The 16,136-nt window shown below is 48.0% G+C and overlaps 1 protein-coding gene, 1 non-coding gene and 1 pseudogene across 3 annotated transcripts in view; 2 read left to right on the top strand and 1 right to left on the bottom strand.

Moving 5' to 3' along the window:
• LOC123577872 (zinc finger protein 304-like) overlaps window positions 1–16,136 on the top strand; it is a 573,883-nt gene that overhangs the window by 392,831 nt on the left and 164,916 nt on the right. The gene's annotated exons all lie outside the window — the stretch shown is intronic.
• LOC123579500 lies at window positions 4,618–4,803 on the bottom strand. Its single transcript, XR_006702804.1, has one exon. It is a non-coding gene; the product is annotated as a U2 spliceosomal RNA (small nuclear RNA).
• LOC123577921 lies at window positions 6,008–12,433 on the top strand (annotated as a pseudogene).

Here is a 16,136-nt window from a genome sequence, read left to right as displayed (position 1 = left end):
GGTCCCACCCTCATCAGGGACATCCTAGCTAAGGGATGGAAAGCAGCAACACTCCATTGGGCTCATCACCTATGATGGTTAGCGATGTCATTTACTCCTACATCTGTTCATTCAGTTAATCCCAAGGGGTTCCCCGTGTAGCCAAGGGGTCTGGGGGAGGGTTAACCACCTTCACCCTGGCATCCGGAAAGGGACTGAGGGCAGCAGAGGTCACCTCCTCCAACAGATGGAATATGCCATAGGGCCTCGGTTTGGTTCCATCCTGTCTTAGGGAGGCCTCGGTAGCTGTGCGATGCCTTTGGGGTGCTGTTTCCATGCCCCACAGCATAATGGGAAGCTGGAGGTGGAGGGCCACAGGCTCTCTGCTGAGAGTCTCCCCTTCCAGCAAAGCTTGGTGTGTGGCTAGTTATTTGTTGTTTTAATGATGCACATACCAAGGCTGAGAGGGGTAGTTTTTTGCATCAGAGGCACTGGGGCAGCTAATGGCTGTCATACTGGTCCAGACACACCAGGAGGCAGGAGAAGAGGTTGCCAAAGCCTCTTAGTGAAGGAGTTTCTGAGGACACCAGCAGAAGTGGCTGTTGAGTTTAATTTATAAGTAAAATTTGTAAATGAGGACTATGTTGCCACCAAACCCCAAGGACTAAATGTTGGACTTTTTTTAAACTTTTTTTTTAAGTTGATTTATTTATTTTGAGAGGGAGCATGAGAGGGAGTGGGGAGGGGCAGAGGAGAGAGGAATAGAGAGAATCCCAAGCAGGCTCCACACTGTCAGCGCCGCCCCACGTGGGGTTCGATCCCATGAACTGTGAGATCATGACCTGAGCCGAGATCAAAAGTCAGAAGCTCAACCCCCTGGCCACCCACGTGCCCCTAAATGTCAGACTAAATATGTGCATCAAATGAATCTCCTTGAAAGAGGATGTCATCAATATAATGTCACAACCATGCTTTTGGAGGGAGGTGGATGTCGTCAAGAACTGTGTGCAAATTGTGTGTGATGGCAAAGCTGTTGGGATAGCCCAGGGATGGACTAGCAAAGATTTATTGTGTCCCTTTGGAAATAGAAGCAAACTGCATTTGGGGGCCTGTTAAAATAGGCTGAGCTGAACAGAACATGTTAGCCAATCTATAAGTGCAAAATATTTGCCAGTTATTGATTGAGTAGAATCAGTACTTTTCATAATCCTGGGTGTCAGATATGGGGTCTTGATGGATGGGACCACAGCAAGAAGGTTGTAGACATCCACCAGGCGTTGTCTCACCACCCCCAAGATTTAAAAACAGGCAAAACTGGGCTGGAAAAACAGATGATCACCCCTTTGTTAATTGGGTTTCATATAATAACGTTTTTAAAATTTTTTGTTTATTTTTGAGAGAGAGAGACAGAGTGCCAGCAGGGCAGGGGCAGAGAGAGAGGGAGACACAGCATCTGAAGCAAGCTCCAGGCTCTGAGCTGTCAGCACAGATCCCAAAGCGGGGCTCGAACTCACAAACCATGAGATCATGACCTGAGCCAAAGTCCGCCGCCTAACCGACTGAACCACCCAGGTGCCCCTCACGTGATACGTTTTAATATTGAAGGTCCTGGTTTAACTTATACTGGGCCATATTAACTATTTTAGCTGGGTGTTCATGGGGTCTCATTTATCAAACCAATGTGCAAGTGTCAAAACTTCTTTAATTTCATTATTTATTATGTAGAGCATCTCTGCCTAATATGAATATTTTAGGGCAACAGCTACTATAACTATGGGAAAGACTACAGTTAAAGTGAGGCATAACCATTAAAAAGTTTTCCATTTAGGGGCGCCTGGGTGGCGCAGTCGGTTAAGCGTCCGACTTCAGCCAGGTCACGATCTCGCGGTCTGTGAGTTCGAGCCCCGCGTCAGGATCTGGGTTGATGGCTCAGAGCCTGGAGCCTGTTTCCGATTCTGTGTCTCCCTCTCTCTCTGCCCCTCCCCCGTTCATGCTCTGTCTCTTTCTGTCCCAAAAATAAATAAACGTTGAAAAAAAAAATTAAAAAAAAAAAAAAAAAAGTTTTCCATTTAGTCACTTACTTTAGGTTATAGGGGGGGGTGCATAGATAAATTGAACGGGGTCCTCTGTTGAAACAACGCTTTGAGCCCCAGGATTGATTAAGTGCATAACATTTTGTCTGTTGGTGCATTTCAGCACATGTTCATTTTGTAGAACTAGATTGCACAGGCAGGAAAGCCAGTTAGTGCCACTTTGATCTTTTTTTGTTATAGAAATTCTTCAGTGTATAAATTTTGGATCCTATTGGATCAGATTACGGAACTTGTTATGCGTATGCACACCAACACACACAATTTGTTTGATCGCCTTTTCTCTTTCTTCACCTGTATCTAGGGGTCTGTTTTTAAAGCAGTTAGTAGTCTAGAGCTAGCATTAAGTTTGCCACACCTGGCATTTGCTTAGTGCCTAGGGTTTGTAAAGTTCTATTTTCCCCTCCATCTTGGGCTCATAGTCCCTAAAGTGGCACACACACCAGCACCCCCACCCCCCACCCACCCCCCTTTTGGTTTTTTACTCTGCTCCTGTCTCTGGTTGATAAGCTGAGAGGGGAAGAGGGAGGAGAAAGGGCCCCAGTCTCTCTGGGCAGCAGCCTTCCCTGGGAAGGCCCCAACCGCAGGATAATCTGCCCTTTCTGCCTTTTTTCTTTTTCTTTTTCTCTTTTTCCTTTTCTCTTCCTGCTTCTCCTCTTGGCAAAACCTTTAGAATGGCTCTTCTCTGTGGGTGGCTAATTGATTCCCCCCTCGATGGCTGTCCACCTGACCATGTTCCCTTGGTTCTGAGTGGCTCCCCCTCCAGCAGGGCGTCCCCAGCAGCCTCAGAGGTGTTGGGGGCCACGAGCGACCTTGGGAGGGATGCGGGGTCGGGTAGGGGTAGTCTGGACCCTTTCGGAGGGGCTGGGGAGGGCTGTCCAGGGACGGGCCACCTGTCCCCGAGGGCTGCTGCAGGCACCGAGCTGGGCGTACGGGTCCCCCGCCCTGCAGCGCTCTGGGGAGGTGCGTGGCTCAGTGGCCGGGGACCTCCTGACATCGCCGTCACCAGAGGCGCGCTGAGAAGTATCGCTTCGCAAGCCGGGTGGCTGGGCGTCCACATCCCGGTGCATTGTGGGGACAGGGACAGGGCGACTTGGCTGCATGCGGAAGGCAGGGGCAACAGGGCAGCAGAGCAGCCCCGAAAGCCAACTGGGGGATCTTCCCGGGGGGATGGGGGTGGGGGGAGCCAAGCAGTAAGTGCGTGGGCAAGGGCATCTCTTGGGGACTTCTCCGAGTTCCGATCATCCCCTCCTTGTGGGCCAAGTGGAGGAGTAACCCCCCCTTGTGGGGTCTTCAAGGCTCACTCCCACACGGCAGCAGAAATTACTCTTGGGGAGGTACGAAATTAAAGAATTTTATTATACTCACAGGTCCTAGAAGAGGGAGGCCAGGTGCAGTGGCAGAGGCCAGATGGGAGGGGAGCAGAAAGGAGACAGAGACTGAGACACAGAACGAAGAGAGACAGACAGGAGTCAGAGACAGGGAAAGCAAGAAGGGGAACTTGTGGCGCAGGCCACTCTGGTGCATTTGGTCACCTGGTGTTCACCTGGTGTGGGGATGTTGGAGCATCAGGAAAATATAAAGTTTAAAAATGTTAGCGGATTGTGTGTGTGTGTGTGTGTGTGTGTGTGTGTGTGTGTGTGTGTGTGTTGTTCTTGTTTGATGGTTTTATCTTATGGACCATGCTCTGTTTGGGTGTCTGTAATAGCATTTCTCTAAAAACAGTGAGTGATAAGCATGAAACTGAAAACCTCCACCTTCTTTCTGTTTTATTTCTGGGTGCAGGATTCTCTTTATTGGGCCTGTGACATTACATTTGTAGTAAATATCTGTGGCCAAAGCAAAGAAGGTTAAATTAACTTCCATCTCCTATTTAGAGAAATAGAAGTCATGTTAAATAAGAAGTGATATGAAGGTTGCAAGAGTTGGAGAGCAAGAAGGACCAGGAATTGCAGATGGGGTTTGGTCTATGTGTGACCCTGACATATAGCCAGATGTAAAAGTGCTTTGATATATTCCGAACTAGGGACTTGCTTTGGATCTGGTGAATTTATTGGGATTTCTAAAGTTTTCATCCCTCTCAGCCTTTGATCAGTGATAACTTAGTCTGTTCTACCTGCTTAAATCCCAGCCAGAAAAACTGTGTGGTGGGCATTTTCCTCTTACTGTCCCTGAAAGAAAGATACCCCTAGCTTAGTCCCTAATTCTGTCTCTACAGTAAGTACTTTGATCAAGGAAATGAGATAGGACTTGATTTGTCCATGAATGACTGCAGTTCTTAAATGGCATGTTTGTCTAGAATTCACCAATATTCACAGAACTTTTATAGACTCAATTCACCTTTTTTATTTAAAAATTTTTTGTGTCTTTCATCTCACACAGATTGTACATTTTTACATACTCTCTAATTATTTTTAGATTCTATTTTTGGCATTGCTTACTAAGTGCCATAATTCTTGTAAGAAATACACACAGTTCTAAGTGGTTTATTTGTGTGTTCAGTACACATTTGTTAGAGCAGTGAGTAAACATGACCCCTGAAATTCTGTTTATGTTTATTCTTTTTTTTTTTTTAACCAGGTCAATGTGTGAAGTGGGCGGGGCAAGCTCCTATTCCATCTCCGTGCTCCAAAAATTCATTTAATATGTTGTCCTCCGATAGAGGACGTATCAGATATTAAACTGATTAGAACAGATACTACACTTGATCTTAGCCATAAGGCTGAGAAGCAATTTAGTTTATTCTTCTAGCTACTCTCAATGACCTCTTTAAGTCTCCAAGCCGGTATCGCTCAATGTGCTCATGAATGAAAAAGAATCACCTTTTGGAGACGATATCTTTTGAGTGACCAAGGTTCCAGCACAAACACACGCTCAATGGATTCTAGCTCTTCTCAGACTTCAATGAGTTGCTAAATTTCATTAAAGTCTGAAATTTTTGCAACCTTCACTGATGGTTCCTGTCACTAACTTTTAAGAACTACATAAACATTATTAAAACTCTGTAATTTCTATTTCACTACTGTCTTTCTGAGATAATCTGAATTACACTTGCAGAACTTTCCCTTCAGTAATAGCAGAAATGATCGTCATTTCCCAGCAAGGCGATGAGATCATGAAGTTCAGGTGCTCCCTTCCTCTTGAGATTCAGATACCCCCTTAATATTGGGTTTCAGATGGCCCCCTTTGCACTCGTGCTCCCAGTGTGAAATTAGTCGCTCTCCATTTGAGACACACGGCAGATTCCTGAAAGGAATTGAATATCTTGGAATATGGGGAAAGAAGTATTCTACGGATTAAACGCTGTTCTGCACTGGATAGGACACAATCACAATATACAGGTGGGAGAGACGTTTTCCGTGGGATCTAGAGGCAAAGCTTCACCCTGCGCAGTTTCTTCAGGGCAGCCCCACATCCCTCTTCTGTCTGTTATGAACCCGTCCACTCTTTTCCTCTTCTTCTTGACCAGATGCACTGACACTCACAAAAGTGACGCTAATGCTTGAGGTTACATGTGTATGAAGAAGAATACGATAATGTCGATTACTTTACAGCTAAGAATGTACATATTTTTATGTCGAAATGACTTTATGGAATGATATGTGCATTTGTATCAGTAACAGCCTTTGGTAGCACCTAAAATACTCTTTTTAGTCTCGGGAGCCTGCTGAGCTTCATGGGGTCTGAAAGCATGCTTCTGAGAACTTTTGGAGATCGCTTGCAGGCAGCACTCCCCACAAATCTGCGTAAATCCCTTAAGGAAGCCTCCGGGACCTTCGCATTCCCCGCGGAAGCTAAGCCTCTGGGACTGTTCTGGGGCGGAGCATCTTCGCCAGCGCCTCTACTACATTACCCAGAGGGCTCCGCGCCGAGAGGCAGCGGGCTGAGCCAATGAAGGCCCAAGATAAGAGCTCTTCCGTGCGCTTACAGCGCTTCGGGCGGGACTTCCGGCGTCCTGGTTGTGGCGGCCGTTTTGGGTGTTCCCGTGTTTTTTCCGTGGCGACCGACAGGGAAGCGGCGGGAAGAGGCGCCGTCCCCGGCGCGCCGACTGGGGTTCGTGGCTCGGCGACGCCGCCTGTGCTGCCCCGCGCCGGGCCCAGGATCGCGGGGCCGGGACAGAGTCCAATGGCAGTGGCCGCGCCCAGGGACCCGGCTGAGGTAAACTCGCTGTCCCCGGGCCCTCCCCGCCCTCCCCCCGGGCAGACCCTCCAAGCCGGAGCGCGGGGCACCTGCTCGCTCCCTGCGGCCCAGGTCCCGGTGTCCGGGCCCGGGAGGCGCTCGCGGGCGGGGACCCCGCGTCTAAGCGCCGGCGTGACGGGGTGCGGGAGCGGGCTGCAGGGGAGGGGCCTCTCGGTGCAGGGCTGCAGGGGGCCCCAAGGCGGAGGATTCAAGAGTGTGGGGTCCACCTTCTGCCCTCGGAGAACGGAGGATGTGCGGCGGGGTCACGGGGGAACTGGCGGGCTGGGGCGTGGTAGGGGCGCTGCGACCCATGGATGGTTGTGAAGACAAGAGGGACACGGTCTGATTTAGGGGTTTAAAAGTTTTCCAGGAGCTGCTCAGGGAGAACCGACCGGAATGGGGGTGATGAGGACAGCGAGGCACAGGGAGGTTGGGTCCAAGCGCAGAGAACTGGCAACGGGGAGCGCTGAGGACTGAAATTCAGACTTTAGTGTTTCAGCCCTAGGTCTGGCCTCCAGGGCTGGAAAGATGCACGGGAGGTTCGGGCCGGTTGAAATACACCGCGGTCCCCAGCCTCTGTGGCCTCTATGGCCTGCTTCTGCCTGTAGGGCCCGGTGGCTGAAGTAGCACTCGTGGAGGGTGTCCCTGGGCCTCGCTGGTTTGGATCTTGCTCATATCAACTTTGGGATTGTGGTGTTCTGGGACTCTTCACCTGCCTCTCTGCTAGCCCTTTTGGTGTGGGGATCTGGGAGAAATCCCACCGCCAGGAAGTGATCTAGACTCGTCCTGAGTCCAGGCTGAGGGTTGTATGCAGGAGTTCTTGTTTCTGGAATGGAAGGAGGTGTAGAAGGTTATCCCAGGAACAGGTACCAGCGTGTGCAGGTGCTTGTTAGTGTGGGAACAGGGCACAGCATGTCTTCTTTCTCTTAGGAACAAAGAGCAGGGGACTGGAGTTAGTCTTGGAAATGGCTGCCTGAGAAGTTGGGCGACTATAATGGACGTAATGGGAGATTGGGAGCGGAGGAGGGAGATGATCGGACCCAAGTGCAGACAGGCTCCATCGGGTTGTAGAGTGGAAAACAGACTTTGGGGCGAGGGAGGAGGATGGGTGACCAGGGAAGAGGGTACTGGCATAGTCCAGGTGAGTGTTCATGGACCAGAGTGGGAGCTGTGGAGGTGGGAGAAGTGGTTGGTGTTCTGGATGCATTTTTCAAGAAGGGCTGATTTTAGGGGCGCCTGGGTGGCGCAGTCGGTTAAGTGTCCGACTTCAGCCAGGTCACGATCTCGCGGTCCGGGAGTTCGAGCCCCGTGTCAGGCTCTGTGCTGATGGCTCAGAGCCTGGAGCCTGTTTCCGATTCTGTGTCTCCCTCTCTCTCTGCCCCTCCCCCGTTCATGCTCTGTCTCTCTCTGTCCCAAAAATAAATAAACGTTGAAAAAAAAAAAATAAAAAAAAAATAAAAATTTAAAAAAAAAAAAAAAAGAAGGGCTGGTTTTGAGGGTGAGAGAGAGAGAGGAAGGAGTGAGAGATGACACTAGAGTGCTGGTCTGAGCAGCAAGAAGGGTGGAAATTCTCTCAGCTGAGACTGGAAAATCCGTGGTCGTGGTTTTCGCTGGGGGGTGGCAGGAGCTCAGAGAACAGACGACTGTGGCATCGAGCGGGCAGCTGGACACGGGTCTGGAAATCTGGGGTGGGGCTTAGGATGGAGACACCCAAAGGGGTGGCTAGCATGGGTACCAGGCCGTGGATGATACTTAGAAGATGGAATTCAGGTCATGGCAGTGGTGTTATCAGCAGGTCAGAAAGAAGATTAAGAGTTCTGAGGACTAGCTCTATTGCTTGGGTACCCGGTTGGGGGTTAGGAGGATCATAAATACAGATGTAGGAGAGAAGTGGCCACGAAGGGAGTATGTGGGGAGGATGGTCTTGGCAGGTGACCAAGACTTCCGAGGGAAGAGCGGACCGGAGACAGATTTGGAGGCGTCGGATTAATTGAGATAAGATGGGTTTACTATGACTTTGTGGTAAGCTTTGGTGGGTTCTGGGGGTTTTGCTGGTGGGTAATGTCTGGGGCAAATGTGGTTGTCTGTGAGAATTACTATGCCTGGTACCGGGATGGCTGGGCTTTGAAGGAGAGTAGGTGGAAGGAACATGGTTGTGGCTGCTGAGGGGACAGCAAGTGCAGCACAGAAGTGGGAGAGGGTCACGGGCATCTGAAATTCACATGGGGTGCTATGTGACTGACGTTGAAGCAAGGACTGGAGACAGGCGGAGAGGCCTTCAAAGCAGCATCCAGGGCTACCCCTGGTGTTGGGATTCATCAGAGGTCTGGGGTAGTACTGGATCCTATTTGGATCTGCCCAGTTCTTTCTGGATGCCACGTACCAGGTAACCTGGTGCAAGTCCAGAGAGAGAGATGCATATGGTGTGGGGCAGGGAGTTGGTGGTGGCTGTGGGGATGCAACTCTGGGGTCCGAAGGCGTGAGAGGGGTGCATGTGGAGAGAGGGATATGAATTGATGGTCCTGGGCCCTGGTACTGGAAACTTAGGGGTGATGGGTGACCCCAAATTTTATTGTGAGTCATGATAACAGAGGACTCCAGGGAATCGCATGGCAGGGAGAGATGCGGTCCTGGAATCCTCGGGTGTATTCCTGAGTGTAGATGGTGTCTCTCTGCCTACCTGCCTGCCCTTGTTGAGGGCTGGGCATTTGGTTAATAGAACCATGAAGAAAGAGTAGAACCAGCAGAACCGGGTTTCTCTGCTGAGGTGGGGAGCTTGGGAAGAGGATGGGCATGGGGTAGACGTGTGGGTTTGGATTGCGGGTCCTCAGGAGGCTGTGGTTTCATCTGTCCCCAACATGACAGGACAGTGTGACTTTGGAGGACGTGGCCGTGTATTCTCCTGGGAGGAATGGGGTCTCCTTGATGAGGTTCGGAGACACCTGTACCACAATGTGATGCTGGAGAACTTGGCACTTATAACCTCCCTGGGTAAGGCCCTCACACCCACCAGTGACCTGGGTAGTGACTTTGCCTTTCTGCTTTTCCCGAGGGGCCGCTGTGTCTTTACATCCAGACCATGGCCACCGCGTCCCTCCTAGTCTCCTGGGTAGGTGCTGTTGTTGCTATGACCGGGCGGTACTGCCGTCTTCTCTCCCTGCTACCCCAGTACCCGCTGCCTTTCCTGGTAGGAAAGGGTTCTGGGGAATCCTAGGCAGTCTTGGCCATCAGCCAAATGGACCCCACCTGGCTTGCCCCCTCCCTAGCTGCGTGGCTTCTGCAGACCCCTGGTACCTACTTACCTCAGGTTTTGCTCCCTCTGACAGTCCTGCACGCCTGCACGTGCCAGGAATTGCCGTCACTGACACGGACACCGCTTACATGCACGATGAGCTGTTCTGTGAGACCTTTGTCTGAGGTTCTTTTTGTAACGTTCAGTTTTCTTTGCTTTGTCATGTCATAAGCTGGGCTGGTACAGGCTACTTACCTGTCCTGTCTTTCCCTTAGGACTTGGTTATCCTAGTCCTGTGTAGTTGCTCCGTTAGGGGTGTCGGGGAGAGTTCTGGCTGCTTCACAGAATAGATACCACTCCCGCCATGGGACAAGGGGCTGGAGGGGGCCTGGCCCTGCTGAGTGGCAGCTGAGGGAAGACATGACATCGGGACCGTGTTCACATCATACCAGCAATCTGTTCAAATCAGTGTTTTGGTGCCATTTCCGCTGGCCACACCTCATTTCCACCTTTTCTTCCCTGTTCTTGCCGCTTGGCCAGTTTGTCCTTTTTACTGACTTCTGGCCCCTAGCCGCTCCCAACTTCCTGGCATCTGTCTGCTGCCTGCTCCTTTCCACTGCTGCCTCTGCAGGGCCCCCGGCATTGGCTCGTGTGTAGCGGATGGTGAGCGCGTATCCTCAAATGTCCTTGAACACCAGTTACTCACTAGCAATCTGACTTTTCTGTTCCTGGACCAGAGCTTCTTCACAACACTCACGTGTGAGCAACAGCCCTCCTGGGGGTCGTCCTCAGAGGAGCAAGTCGGAAACCCCAGCTGCCTCTCTCCACTGTGCTACATCTCATTCCTCCTCGTTCCGCCTTGCGAGGCCTCCCTACTTCCGTGACCTCTTAGAGTCCAGTACTACAAAACAGCCCCTTCCTCACCTTGCCTCCCAGCTCCCTCATCCTGAAAACAGCTTCACGCATTCATTCCTGGGTGTGTCAGGCACATGTTTGTAACGTGGCTGCCACCCGTCCCCACGTGTACTTGACTAGCATTTCTCTGTTTTCAGGTTATTTTTGTGGGATAGACAATGAAGAGGCCCCTTCTCACAGAATGTTTCTCTGGGAAGAACACCACCAAGCAGGACTTCGGGGCCAAATCTATCCACCCAGAAGCTTCATCTCTGTGAGTTGTGTGTTCCTGTCATGAAGGATATTTTGTACCTGGCTGAGCTTCAGGGAACACATACCAGGCAGAAATCCTACACACGTGTGGCACGTGGGAAACGATTCTGTTTCAGTGCAGATCTTCGCCAACACCAGAATGAGCACGGTGGGAAAAAGCCCTATAGCAAGGACGTGGACAGGGCTTCCTTTGCGAAGACCTATAGAGGCCATTCGTTAGGGAAGCCTTTCACCTGTGGGGAGGTTGAAAAGGACTTCCTGGCCAGTGTGGCCAGTGCCGTGAGTATACACAGCAGTACTAAGTGTGAGGAAGCCTTTCTCAGTGGAAAAAGTTCTTACAGATGTGGCGAATGTGGAAAAGCCTTCTGTCGTAAACGTACCCTTGTTCAGCATCAGAGAATTCACACTGGAGAGGGACTGTTTAAGTGCAGTGACTGTGGGAAAACCTTCAGCTCCAAGCATACGTTTGTTCAGCATAAGACAGTCCACGCTGGAGTAAAGCCTTTTGAGTGCAGTGAATGTGGAAAGGCCTTCAGGTTTAAGTATAAACTTGTTGAGCACCACCGTACTCACACTGGAGAAAGGCCTTATGTGTGTAGTGAATGTGGGAAAGCTTTTGGGTGCAAATCCAAACTTGTTCGGCACGAGAGAATTCACACCGGAGCAAGGCCTTATGAGTGTGCTGAATGTGGCAAATTTTTTAGACAAAGCTCCGGCCTTGTTCAACATCGGAGAATTCACACTGGAGCAAAGCCTTATGAATGTGGCGAATGTGGAAAGTCCTTTAGCCAAAGCTCTATCCTCATCCAGCACCAGAGAGTTCACACTGGAGAAAGGCCATATGAGTGCAATGAATGTGGGAAAGGCTTTAGACAAAGCTCCAGTTGCATTCAGCATCGGAGAGTTCACACGTGAAAAAGGCCTTATGAATGTAGTAAATGTGGGAAATCCTTTAGCCAAAGCTTCAGCCTTATTCTACATCGGAGAATTCACACTGGAGAAAGGCCTTATGAGTGCAATGAATGTGGAAAATCCTTTAGCCAAAACTACAGCCTCATTCAACACCATAAACTTCACACTAGTTAAAGGCCTCAGGAGTGCAGCCAGCACAAGAAAGTTCATTAAACAGTCTGCTCTGATTTAACACCAAAACTTCACGACCCACGTTAGTTTTATGAATCCGCAAATGTGGAAAAATGTTCAGCCAAAGATCTAAACTCATTGAGCATGAGAAAGAAATTCCACTTAAGATGGTGGCCTTAAACCTTCAGCGAACGTGCTCTTTGTTCAGCGTAACAACACTAGAGAGCATCTGTGCAGAGCCATCTGCTGTGTGTTCCAGTTGTGAGAAGTTTTCAGGAGCTGCATTTCATATTCTGACCTGCGCAGACCTTGCCAGAATTATGTCACTGCCAGGTGGTAGTAGAAGTCATTTTGCCTCTGACACCTGGCAGGTCCTTACGGCACGCATGTCACCTCAGCATGCTTAGGGAAGACAGATGTTTGCACTCTGTCTCCCATCCTCTAGTGAAAATCATAATCTGATCCCCTGGGGGTTCTCATTCGCTTTCTTCTGACTAGTATGGCAGGGACCTGACCCACTTTTTGCTGAAAGGATCCAGGCTAAGAACTGCTGAGTTTGTAAAGTTTTACCTTCATGGTGTTAATTGGTCTCATGCAATATTTTTTTTAGGTTTTCCAGCCTCCAACTCACTGATCTGGGACCTGTGTGTCTCACATTTGCTCTGGTTTGTGCAATAAAAAAGTCTTATTAAGTGACCTTTAATCTTAAGATTTTTGTTTATTGTGTGGGGTGGGTTGAAAACAGAATTGGGCTCTGCCATTGTGGAGAGGTGGACAGCTTTCTTGAGACATCATGGGGACAGTATGACATCACAGACTACCCATTCACTATAGTTTTTACCTTATCTGCCTTCCTGTCTGGTTTAAAAACAAACAAAATAATAAATATTTGGTGTTTGTCCCTACTTCCTAGCACAGAGATTCTAAAACCGTTGGGATTTCCTGAGTGATAAGACTGTCTTTTGTATGATAGTGAAATGACTCAAGATGGAGGCCAATAAAGGAACTTCAGGATCGGGGCTGGTCACCAGACATTAGAAGGTTTGAATTTTAAGCCCTACCTTTGACATCTGGGGAGGGGAAGGAGTGAGAGATTGAGTTCATCCACCAATTGCCAGTGATTTAGTCAACCATGCCTATATAATGACACCTTGTTAAAAACCTCTAGACAATAAGGTTTCACGCTATCCAGCCAGGAGGGGAGTGCACACTGATTCCACTGGGATAGAGGTTCTTGTGCTTGGGGTTCTTATGGAATTCACCCTGTGTACTTCTTTATCTGGTTGTTAACGTGTGTCCTTTATAGTAGACTAATAGTAAATATAGCATTTTCCTGAGTACTGTGAGTTATTCTAGCAAATTATCAAACCTGAGTGGGGACTCAAGGCAACACTAAATTTGTAGTCAGACTGGCAGAAGTGGGGTTAACCTGGGACCCCATTTGTGGCTGCCATCTGAAGAGACAGTTGTGGGATGGAGTCCTTAACTGTAGGATCGAGTGGGGATAAGTGTCAGAATTGAATTGAATTGAACACCCAGTTGGTGTTAGAATGACACATTTGCTATCAGAAAAAGCCAGATAACTGCATAAGGCCTTCTAAGAAAGGTCTGTGGTCCTAATTTGTGACCTGAGTGCCAGGATTTTTTGTAGGACCAAAGATTGCCCTGAGGAGGGCACAGTTGTGACAACCAACAATGCTTTTGGAAGTGAAAAGGCTAGGACGTCATAATTTCGCCCAGTCATAGTGATAGAAATCAGCAGTGTTTGAATTATGCTTGAACCTGACATTAAGGCCCGATTCTCTAAAATGAATTAGAAAGGGACACCTGGGTGGCTCAGTCGGTTATGCATCCGACTTCGGCTCAGGTCATGATCTTGTGGTTCACAGGTTCGAGCCCCATGTCAGAGCCTGGAACCTGCTTCTTGGATTCTGTGTCTCTCTCTCTGCCCTTCCCATTTGTACTCTATCTTGATCGATCTCTCTCTCTCTCTCTCTCTCTCAAGAATAAAACATAAAAAGTTTTTTTAATGAATTAGGAAAATACAAAGTGCTTAATCTTTCTCTGACTGAAATCACTGAGATATATGAGTATTAAAACCAGTTTTAAAAGTTCTCATCAATAATTACCATTAAGCTTAGAGTTCAACTTAAGGCTTATCTCTGCATGGAAATTTGATTGAGACCATTGATGGTGACTTCCTAATTGCACAACGTCCACCTACATTTTTATCAGCCCAGAGAAACTTTGCATTCTCCGTGTTCCATTTGCTCAGACACCATATCAGAAACAAAGCCTCACTAGTTCTCTTTTGTTTTAAGTAGAACACATATTACAAAGCTAAGCTAGGAGTCTAAGGTGTTTTGTTACTGGTTTTTTACCCCAAATCTGCAATCTTTAAGGTGACATCCACATGCTAAGGGCTTCTTGAAATCTTATTTTTGCTTTGTCACTAACCCCACTTCAGTTGGGTGGACTCAGTAGCATCTTCAGGGTGCGTCACAGGCTATTTGTAGCAGAGTACCTGGTTCCTATTTAGGGTTCCAATGGGAACTTTCCTTACAGCGAAACCACTAGATCCAAACAATTAGGGAAGCATACTTGCCCCCTACCCCAATGACCGTTGGCCCAGTGGCACATGGCAGCCATTTATATCACAGAGCATACGCTGGCCACAGATAGAGGGGAAAGCCAGATCCACCATCTGGGGTCACAAACACGTTCTCTACCATTCAGAGCCTTGTAACTCCCTACACCACAGCAATCAATGCTCTAACATTCCACCGTTGCCATCAGCTAAAAAAGACTATATTTTGATTACTTACTAGGCTTGTTGCCACTACCTTCAAACCTCTCATCCCTGAGTTGGGGAATCCAGATAATCCAGGACCTCTGTTTATCCTGCATTGTCCTAATAATTACCTGTAAAGAGGTCAGTCTACTCAAAGACGTGATGTTATGATCTGTCACTTAAAAGCTTCCCAAAGCCTGATCAGGACCTTACCCGAATCCTCCAGCTGTCCTCTCTTCCAGCAGCTCCTTTCCCTCTCCCGTTACTTGCCTGTCCACCTTGGTGTTCCTAGCTCAATATATTCATGAAAATCTCAAGAATGCCAAATAAATCAATTTTTAACTTTGTAACGTTCTTCCAGGATTACTTCTGTCTATGTTAATATTCTGCCACCTTTATACAGGGATAGAAAATCATTATTTGGGGGGCACCTAGGTGGCTCAGTCCGTCAAGCGTCCGACTTGGCTCAGGTCATGATCTCGGGGTTCATGAGTTTGAGCCTCGCATTGGGCTTTGTGCTGACAACTCAGAGCCTGGAGCCTGCTTTGGATTCTGTGTCTCCCTCTCTCTCTCTGCCTCTCCCCCACCTGTGGTCTCTCTCTGTCTCTAAAATAAATAAACATAAAAAAAAAATCATTATTTGGTATCATTTGACAACATCTTCTGCCTTGTAAATCTAAAACAATTCTCTTATGGGCTCCCTGTGTTGAAACGGAAATGATGCCTCCCTTCAATGTAGGGTCAATTCCTTGATTATTGACACTTAAAGATGACCTCCCCATGTCTTAACTTTTAAGGGGTTTTGTTCTTGGTCTATCAGATCTCTTGACTGACAAACCCACCCCTCACTGATCTTCAGTCTCTTAATCGCCTTTACAAAAAGTACAAAAGTACAAAAATCAGTAAGTCTGTGTACTTCATAAAATAACTACCCTTCACTCTGATCTAGTACATTTTCTTACCTAGCTTTGCTCTCCCTCACTCTCTATGGCTAAATTTTCACAAGCACTTTCTCTCTCTTTTTGTTTTTTGTTATTTCAACTCCTATGTGTTTCCTACTCATTTGTATGAAAGTTTGTCTTCACAGCTACATCATCATCAATGAGCTTATGAACACATTAATGACATTAAAATTTTTCCTTAAAGTTTTTTTCAGCGGCTTTTGGCACCACGGGTTTTTTGTTGTTGTTCTGTACTCTTTTTTTTTTTTTTTAAATAATGTTTATTTTTGAGAGAGAGAGAGACAGAGCATGAGCATGAGCAGGGAGAGCCAGAGAGAGAAGGAGACACAGGATCTGAAGCAGTCTCCAGGCTCTGAGCTGTCAGCACAGAGCCTGACGCAGGGCTTGAACTCACAGACCGCGAGATCATGACCCAAGTCGAAATTGGATGCTCAACGAACTGAGCCACCCAGATGCCCCTGTTGTTTTGTATTCTTAACTGAATATGCTGGCTCGAGAAGAAAAAAAAAAATATATTCTCTTAGTATTGTAATGAATGAGGGTCCAATTAACAGTCATCTCTTAATCTGTATATACTTTTTGGTGATCTTATGCAATGGCATGATTATAAATAATATGATAAGCTCAAAACTTTAAAGTGTGTATCTCCATTG

Source organism: Leopardus geoffroyi, chromosome E2, assembly GCF_018350155.1.
Source record: "Leopardus geoffroyi isolate Oge1 chromosome E2, O.geoffroyi_Oge1_pat1.0, whole genome shotgun sequence".
NCBI classification, from domain to species: domain Eukaryota; kingdom Metazoa; phylum Chordata; class Mammalia; order Carnivora; family Felidae; genus Leopardus; species Leopardus geoffroyi.
This window is presented reverse-complemented; position numbering and strand designations above follow the sequence as displayed.